Source organism: Symphalangus syndactylus, chromosome 17, assembly GCF_028878055.3.
Source record: "Symphalangus syndactylus isolate Jambi chromosome 17, NHGRI_mSymSyn1-v2.1_pri, whole genome shotgun sequence".
NCBI lineage: Eukaryota > Metazoa > Chordata > Mammalia > Primates > Hylobatidae > Symphalangus > Symphalangus syndactylus.
In genome coordinates this window covers 97,302,023-97,311,091 of record NC_072439.2, presented here as the reverse complement: position 1 = coordinate 97,311,091, position 9,069 = coordinate 97,302,023, and positions in this window count along the sequence as shown.

The following is a 9,069-nucleotide window of genomic DNA, read 5'->3' as shown; positions in this document are numbered from 1 at the left end:
CACAAAAGCAAGCAGTTTAAGAGCTGAGATGAACTTGTCTGTTTACACTCTTGCGGTTCCATAAAGAAAAACAGGTTTGTGCCCCAAAGGGAGTCTTGTGCTTTCTCCATTTTCTTTAAGGAACCCCAGGCTATTATAAACTATTTTAATTCCCTCATGCAGCAGCGTGTGCAAGAGAAAGGGGAGAAAGGAGAGGCAGGAGAGAGAAGAGAAGTAAATGAAGAAAACAGAATTCAGTCAACTGAGAAGAAAAACATTTTTGCTCAAAAAAAGACATGAGGTCCTAGGAGAAAGAAAAAACAACAACAACATGAAGGCCTTTTAAATAAACACACACACACAAACACACACACTCACACATACACAAACACACACACACACAAACACACACACATCTTGGATGTTGGCTTTTAATTAAGCTGACTTTTAACCATTGAGCTCCTTTTAAAACATCTTTTAGACTCTATTACCATATTTCAGCTAGAAAAAAATGCTGTTCTTTCAGAAGTACCAAGTACCGAAGCAGAAAGGGCTTGATTTAGGAACCAAACCTAGGCTGTTGTGATAGAGAAAAAGAAGGTAGAACCCTTAGCTATGGAACTGCAGCACAGGGCAACAGCCAGTGCTCTTTCAGCTTGGCCTGGCTAGCAAAAAGGGGCCTCATTATGTAAATAAAGCCCCTTGAGTAGTCAAAAATCTTTCCTGTTTTTATTTTTGGTTTTTGTTTTTTTCCTTTTTCTGGCTGTTTTTCTCCCCACATCACACCACTTTTTTTTTTTTTTTTTTTTTTTGAGACAGAGTCTCGCTCTGTCACCCAGGCTGGAGTGCGGTGGCGCGATCTCAGCTCACTGCAAGCTCAGTCTCCCGGGTTCATGCCGTTCTCCCCACTCAGCCTCCTGAGTAGCTGGGACTACAGGTGCCTGCCACCACGCCTGGCTAATTTTTTTTTTTATTTTTAGTAGAGATGGGGTTTCACCATGTTAGTCAGGATGGTCTCCATCTCCTGACCTCGTGATCTGCCTGCCTTAGCCTCCCAAAGTGCTGGGATTACAGGCGTGAGCCACCGTGCCTGGCCTTTTTTTTTTTCTTGTGGGAATTTAGCCACTTCAGAAGCCTCGTTCCCCATAATTTGGAACTTTCCTTCAGATTTGACCAAGTCAGATAGAGTTGATCAAACCCAATGGGGAAAAGACCAAAACAACAACAAAAACAGAAACAAACAAAAAACAACACCAAAAACCCAGTTAAGCAAAACAAACAATGGCACAACTTATATGATCACTGAGTGCTCTAATGGTAAGGAGAAATTAAGACCAGCTGGTTGTTAATCTTAACTTTAGCCAAGACAAACCCCAATTCAGTTACTTACCTAGGGATGGGACCCAGGCTGAAGACTGCTCTCCATCCTAGAAGCAGGAGAAATCTAAAATTTATTTTCCCTGTTGGAAGCGAGTTCAAACTCCATAAAGGAGTTACCTGCCTTCCATCTTCATGGAAGCAGGAAAAACTTACCTTCCTTGTGTTGGAAGCAAGTAAAACTCAAAAAAAAAAAAAAAAAAAAAAAGGAGTTGTACAGCAAAATAAACTTTAGATCACGACTGAATTTTGGGAGATCAGGAATTCTCTGGAGAGGGTCCTTCCAGGCCTCAGCAAATTGTCCTGTTGATTTGAGCCATAAAGATAGCTCAAGCTAGTACCAAGCACCAATTGGAGATTTGGCAAAGGTAAGAAGCACCTCCACTCAGAATCCCTCTGTGGTTATCAAAATCTGATACAGGTCTCAGTTAATTTAGAAAGTTTATTTTGTGAAGGTTGAGGCCACAGGCCACACGCTCGTAACACAGCCTCAGGAGGTCCTGACAACACGTGCCCAGAGTGGTCAGGGCATAGCTTGGTTTTATACATTTGAGAGAGACATGAGACATCTGTCAATGTATGTAAGATGCACATCAGTTCCATTCAGAAAGGTGGGACAACTCAAGCGGGGAGGGGGCTTCCAGGTCACAGGTGGGTGAGAGACAAATGGTTACATTCTGTTGAGTTTCTGATGAGCCTCTCCAAAGGAGGCAATCAGATATGCATTTATCTCAGTGAGCAGAGGGGTGACTTTGAATAGAATGGGAGGCAGGTTTGCCTTAAGCACTTCCCAGCTTGACTTTTCCCTTTAGCTTAATGATTTTGGGGTCCCCAAAAGGAAAGATTTATTTTCCTTTACCAATACAGATAAGGGTCTTTCCTTTTCTTCCACACTCTTTTAAGAAGCACTAAATTCAAGGCCAAACCAAAAAGGTACAATCTCACAAAACTAACATTTCTTTTCCTTAATTATTTTCCCTCCTTATTAGTAGTATTTTTTACACCTCTGCCAATAATTAGGGCTGGAGGAAACATAAAATTTAGTTCACCAAAGTCTAGAATGATCTCAATCTTCCATAACCACTATGATAATTAATTTTATGTGTCAACTTGTATCAGAGGTGTTTAAACCGGAGCAACTCCATCTAGAATAAAGGCTGAGTAAAACAAGGCTGAGACCTGCTGGGCTGCATTCCCAGGAGGTTAGGCATTCTAAGTCACATAATGAGATAGGAGGTCAGCACAGAATCAGGTCACAAAAACCTTGCTGATAAAACAGAAGGTGGTAAAGAAGCCGGCCAAAACCAAGAAGGCTACAAAAATGACCTCTGTTCATCCTCACTGCTCATTGTATGCTAATTACAATGCATCAGCATGCTAAAAGACACTCCCACAAGCACCATGACAGTTTACAAATGCCATGGCAATGTCAGGAAGTTACCCTATATGGTCTAAAAAGGAGAGAAACCCTCAGTTCTGGGAATTGCCTACCCCCTTCCCAGAAAACTTGTGAATAAGCCATCCCTTGTTTAGCATATAATCAAGAAATAATCATAAAAATAGCCAATCAGCAGCCCTTGGGGCCACTCTGTCTATGGGGTAGCCATTCTTTATCCCTTTACTTTCTTAGTAAGCTTGCTTTTACTTCACTCTATGGATTCACCTTGAATTCTTTCTTGCATGAGATCCAAGAGCCCTTTCTTGGGGTCTGGATCGGGACCTCTTTCCAGTAACACTTGGGCTAGGAAATGCCCAGATTGCTGCTAAGAATTTATTTCTGGGCGTATCTGTGAGGGTGTTTCTGGAAAAGATTTGCATTTGAATCATTTGATTGAGTAATGAAAATCACCCTCACCAATGTAGACAGTCATCACCCAATCCATGGAGGGCCCAAAGGAGCAACAGGGTAGAGGAAGGATGAATTCTCTCCCCTCTTGAGCTGGGATGCCCATCTTCCCCTGCCCATCAACATCAGAGCTCCTGGTTCTTGGGCCTTCAGGCCTAGAATGAATTACAGCACCGGTTTTCCTGGTTCTCCATTGTGTCCTTTTGAGTTTTGGTCACAGCATCACCACAAGATGAGGACATTCACCTCTGATCTCCTCCTTTCTAGTTTTTTTTTTTGTTTTTTGTTTTTTTTGATACAGAGTCTCACTCTGTCGCCCAGGCTGGAGTGCAGTGGCAGGATCTCAGCTCGCTGCAACTTCCGCCTCCTGGGTTCAAGCGCTTCTCCTGCCTCAGCCTCCCAAGTAGCTGGGATTACAGGCATGCACCACCACAGCCAGCTAATTTTGTATTTTTAGTAGAGACAGGGTTTCACCATGTTGGCCAGGCTGGTCTCAAACTCCTGACCTCAGGTGATCAGCCTGCCTCAGCCTCCCAAAATGTTGGGATTATAGGCGTGAGCCACTGTGCCCAGCCTGATCTCCTCCTTCCTATGCACCTGTATTAGTAACTGGTGGTTCTGCCTGAGGGACAGATGGATCCAAGGGTTCAGTGATAGATCCACGGTTCCTCTGTTTTGCTTTATTCTCAAAAAGGCTCTTACCTGAAATGTGGTCCCTGGAAGTTCTGGGTGGACATGGTTCTTCATGCTAGTGACCTAAGGAAGAAAAAGAGAGTATTCTCTGAAAGATTCAGCAAACATTCAAAGGAAGATTGACCGCTCTGGATGCAGGGTCCTCCATGAGGGATTGCTCTAAGGGTCCAGGCTAGGTCATGCACCTGCCCCCTGCAGTGGTGGTAGAGGATAAAGCCAGCCAGTCTCATCTGACCATATGGACTGGACAGATTGCTATAAAATAGAGAAAGAAAAGCTTCCCAAAGGAAAGGAATGTGGAGTCAACAAGAGGCAAGGTCACTTTTGTCCCCAAGTTATAACTCTGGTCTTCCACTGCTTCTCCTCTTTTCTCAGGACTCTTTCTTATTTCATCCCCAAGTTCAGCTTGTTCAGCCCTGCAAGGGCTGATGGGTGGGGGTCAGGTGTGGGGCAGGATCACTGCCCTCCTCCATTATTTTCACCCAGGCAAAAATGGGTGAAATGAGCCTCAAGGGCCGTGTCGGAGAGAGGTGTGAGGGGTGGAGACAGAGGAAGAGTCAGGAATGGACCCTCACTGCACTAGAAGCATGTGGAGGAGAGAGGACCAGCCTCCTTCTGAGGGAAGAATGATAGGAACACTGTGTGTGTGTGCCTGAGTTCCAGGTCTGGTTGGTACTGCATGAGAGAGTCATCTCGTTTTCCCACAAAAATAGCTTCAAAATCATCCAGACCCTTCTTTCTTCCCTCTTGATATTGGTCTCAGACCTGTCGCTAAAATCCCAAGGCTGGCTCTGATCCCACCATGAGAAGCTTTCAGAAAAGGGTGCTTTTCTCCCGGAGCTCAAGGGCTTCAACTGCGGGCTGATCAGTACCACACCCCCAAACACACACACACACACACTCACACACACACACACACACACAGAGTAATTAGTTATGGAATTTGGTGGAAGAATCAATCAGACCGTTTGGATCATTGAATAAACTATTCTATGGACTCGTGGAATGTTCCATGGAATAATGTCCCAGTTATTTTGTGCTAGGGAGACAGACATTTATATCCAACAAATGTCCTCTAGATTGAGTGCTGAACAAGCCTGTGTGGATAAGACTGAGAACAACACACGGAGGAAATTCTTCTGGTTTCAAGACAAACTCCACGAAGACAAGATGCACTTGGAGTTTGATTCCGTCTCTTCTGCTCTGTGGTGGGTTACTCCAGTTCATCTGCAAAATTGTTTGGAATTTGCAAAACCTCCAAATCCTCCCTCGGGGGCCTGTGCCTCTTGGCTTCCTTACAGCTCGTTTGTGACCGTGAGATAGGTTTAATAATCATGCTCTAGGTTGCACAACTATTATTATTCCCATCAGAGACACATAGTGCAGAAAAATAGAATCTGTGTTTTGCATTTCCTGTTTCAGATAAAACAGTTTCATCTAAGGAAAATAGCAGATGCTATTCACCCAGAAGTGTGGTCTTCCCCTGGTACTGAGGCTAGGGGGCCTGCAGCAGTTTCAGAATAGAAGCATCTTCCCCAACTGCACTCTGCACGGGGCCTCCTTCCTCACGCCCATGCTCTTGTCTCTCTGGTTCTGCTTCCCCGTGGTGAGTGCATATGCGGAAAAGAAATGGGGACCCAGTGAGTCTTGGTGCTTCCAGGAGGCCCTCAGGCCCTGGTGACAGCTGATGGTTTGGAAAATGGAAAGCAGCCAGTGGACGTCAAACATTTAAAGATACAACAGAGTTATTAGGGGTCCAAGGGTTTGAATGGTTCCCAGGCTAATACGACCCTCCCCGAACTTTCCATGCTGACTCCATCTCTTCCTCGACCTTGCTAGGGCCCTGTCTTCCTCCTGTTCTAGGTACTGCAACACAGTCACAGGATGTGAAAGTAGCGAGAAAGAGATACAGCTTGGATCCTGGCAAAGGGGATGCATTGCCAAGGCCAGAGGCAAGTTGACGACTGAGCTGGGCCTAGAACGCTCATGTCTTGGCTCACAGACCCGCGCTCTTTCCATAAGCCCTGACTTGAAGAGGATTCCTTAACTGAACTGTTATGAGATGCTCACAGATTCAGTCTCTTGGTGTAGATAATAATGACCTATCAAGATACCAAAAGTGAAATAAGACAAAATGGGATGTATCTTAGTCGGTTATAACATGGTCAAGAGAAGCCTGCAAACTGCCTCATCCCTGAGTCTCACGGGATCTGGGTAGGGTCTCGCAACATAGAGGGTGGGTCCAGTCTGTGAGTTCTTCCTTCCCCTGCTGTCCACCCAGTGACATTCACAGCACGGTTTGTCCCTAATAGTGTTTAGCTCTGGATCTCTATTAAATCACAGATGCTCAGAAACATAAAGGGCCTTAAAGAGCATGTAGTCTCTCCAACTCTCTACGTGCAAGTGAGATCATATATGTTAGAAGTAGACACAGATCTCAGGCAGCCTCCTGATAGTGAAACCTACAGCTGTGTCCATGGACCCCAGTGAGACCTGGAGATTTGGCAGTTGTCCAGTTGGTTGATATAGTTAGAAGTTGAGCTGTATAATTTTTTTTTTTTTTGAGACGGAGTCTTGCTGTGTTGCCAGGCTGGAGTGCAGTGGCACGATCTCAGCTCACTGCAACCTCTGACTCCGGGGTTCAAGAGATTCCCCTGCCTTAGCCTCCCGAGTAGCTGGGACTTCAGGCACGTGCCACCACGACTGGCTAATTTTTTGTATTTTAGTAGAGATGGGGTTTCACCATGTTGGCCAGGATGGTCTCGATCTCCTGACCTCGTGATCCGCCTGCCTCAGCCTTCCAAAGTGCTGGGATTACAGGCGTGAGCCACCACGCCCGGCCAGAAGTTGAGCTGTATAATTTCAGCTGCAATGCTCACTATGCCACATGAATTAGTCTACTTGCCAGTCTACATGCATGGCAGGGTTCCATTAGTAGAAGTGGAAAGCACCCTCTGCTCCTCTGATTTCCAAATCTAAACACTGTGGCCCTCTCTCTGTTCTGCAGGATGTCCTAATGTGGTCGTTTATCCCCTGGGCCTCTTCCTAGTCCCATGCTGTCCCTGGACCAGAGATGTGTTTCCTCCCAGCCCATCACAAATGCTTTGGGAGGCCTGGGACAGTGACCTGGGCTGGGCTGACCCTACCACTCCATCTGCATCTGCTCAAAGGGACAGTGCTTCCTTTGTACCGTTGTTTGGGTGGGTTTTTGTGTGTGTGTGTGTTTTAGGTTGTGTTTGTTTATTTTTTACTTTTCCTTCTCCTCCTTTTCAAACCCAGTCCCTCAGAGCCTCAGGTGAAGCCAGCCCACCCAAGCGCATCCCTGCAACAGCACTTGTAATAATTCCCTAAGCAGTCCATGGACATCTTCCCAAACAGCCCTCCTACAGCAGAGGGTTCTGGGGAACCTAGTCACTTCCCCTCACATGGAGGCATCCACCTCTGGGGACTTCCACAGCCCTGATCCTTGGATAGGAGAATGAAGACACAGGGCTGGGGGGGTTGGGGAGTGGGTTATGTTGATACCTAAATCTTTAGGCCACTCATCAGCTGGGTCATTCTGAGTGAGTTAGGGTAACTCTCAAGAAAGTGAAATTCTCAGCCTGGAATTTATGACAACATGAACATCTCAGACCAAATTACGGAGAAAAATGTCAAAGTGTGGGTCCACTCCTTAGGGCTGTGAAAAGCCCAGGAGCCATTCTTCAGATGAGCCTCTTGGCCCTTAAAATCATAAGCCTTCTATTCATTATTGAACTTTTCCTATTTGAAGCACATTCACTGAGCCAAATCTTTCTGTCATATATTTTGCTTTTAAAAGTTGAGTTTGTTTGATTTCCTAAATTTTTGTTATTTCTAACTATATCAAAGGTGCCCAGTTCAAAGAAACAGAATGTACCAGGGAAGCAGACATTTGATGATTAAAGGCAAAATGAATCTAAGTCATGTCTACTTGAGTGCTCATGACACCAAAAACAGAAAGATCCCTGTCCTACCTTAAGTCCATAGGCTTTTTGTCCTGGAAGGTACCCAGGGTGGTACGCTGCATGGCTGAGCTGGGCACCTAAGATGCCAAGAGTCCCTAACCTTTGTCCTTCTCTTGAGTGCAGGTGGCCAAAGGAGGGGGGTACATAAGAGACCACTTACTGCCCCTGGATGGGCAGAACAGAGTTGCCCAGGGCCTGTCAGGACAGGATGCAGAATTCCTGACTCTTGTGGAGTTTGTCTGGTTAATGGCCATGTCCAACCTCTGGTATAAAGACCACTTGGCAATCCCCTGCTCCCGGAGCGAGAGGGATCATTACTGAGGCTACAGGCAGGAGACTGGAGCAACTATTCAGAGGGAAAAGGAGCTAGAATAGCAAACTCCAAAGGGCAAGGTATTATTTTGTACCCCACATCTTCTGGGTATCTAGCAAAATGCCTGGTCCTTAGAAAGTACTCAGTAAATGTTAAACTAATAAAAGATTAATTTCTGAGGACATGTCAAAGATTTAGGCCTGGGTTTGGGAGAGACAGAAAGAAGTATCCAGAGAATCTCAGTCAGTCTCAAAATCATGGCTCGACAGAGAAATTCTCTTCAATCCAAGACCCAGGTCCTAATGCAGCTCCCTCGAAAGCTGTGACATGTGTGGTGAGCTTAGTGGATCTCATACCTCCTCATGTCAAATTAGATGGTGGCCTGAGCTCATGCATTGCCACTGGGGCAGGAGAGAGGGGACAGAGCAGAAATATTGGAGTCTGGATGGACGGAATGTGGAAACGGACAGTATGTGGGTACTGAAGGAAGTGAATCAGAGATGAGCAGAATAGAGGACGACCCTCTTCCCAGGGTTGCTGTGAGGAGTAGTAAATGAACACACAGTGCTTCATGCCATACGGTAGGTTCTTTTTTTGGGGGTGGGGGGCAACAGAATCTCCCTCTGTCACCCAGGCTGGAGTGCAATAGCACAGTCTCGGCTCACTGCAATCTCCACCTCCTGGGTCCAAGTGATTCTCCTGCCTCAGCCTCCCAAGTAGCTGAGATTACAAGTGCCCACTACCACGCTTGGCTAATTTTTGTATTTTTAGTAGAGATGGGGTTTACACCATGTTGGCCAGGCTGGTCTTAAACTCTTGACCTCAGGTGATCCGCCCACTCCGGCCTCCCAAAGTGCTGGGATTACAGGCATGAG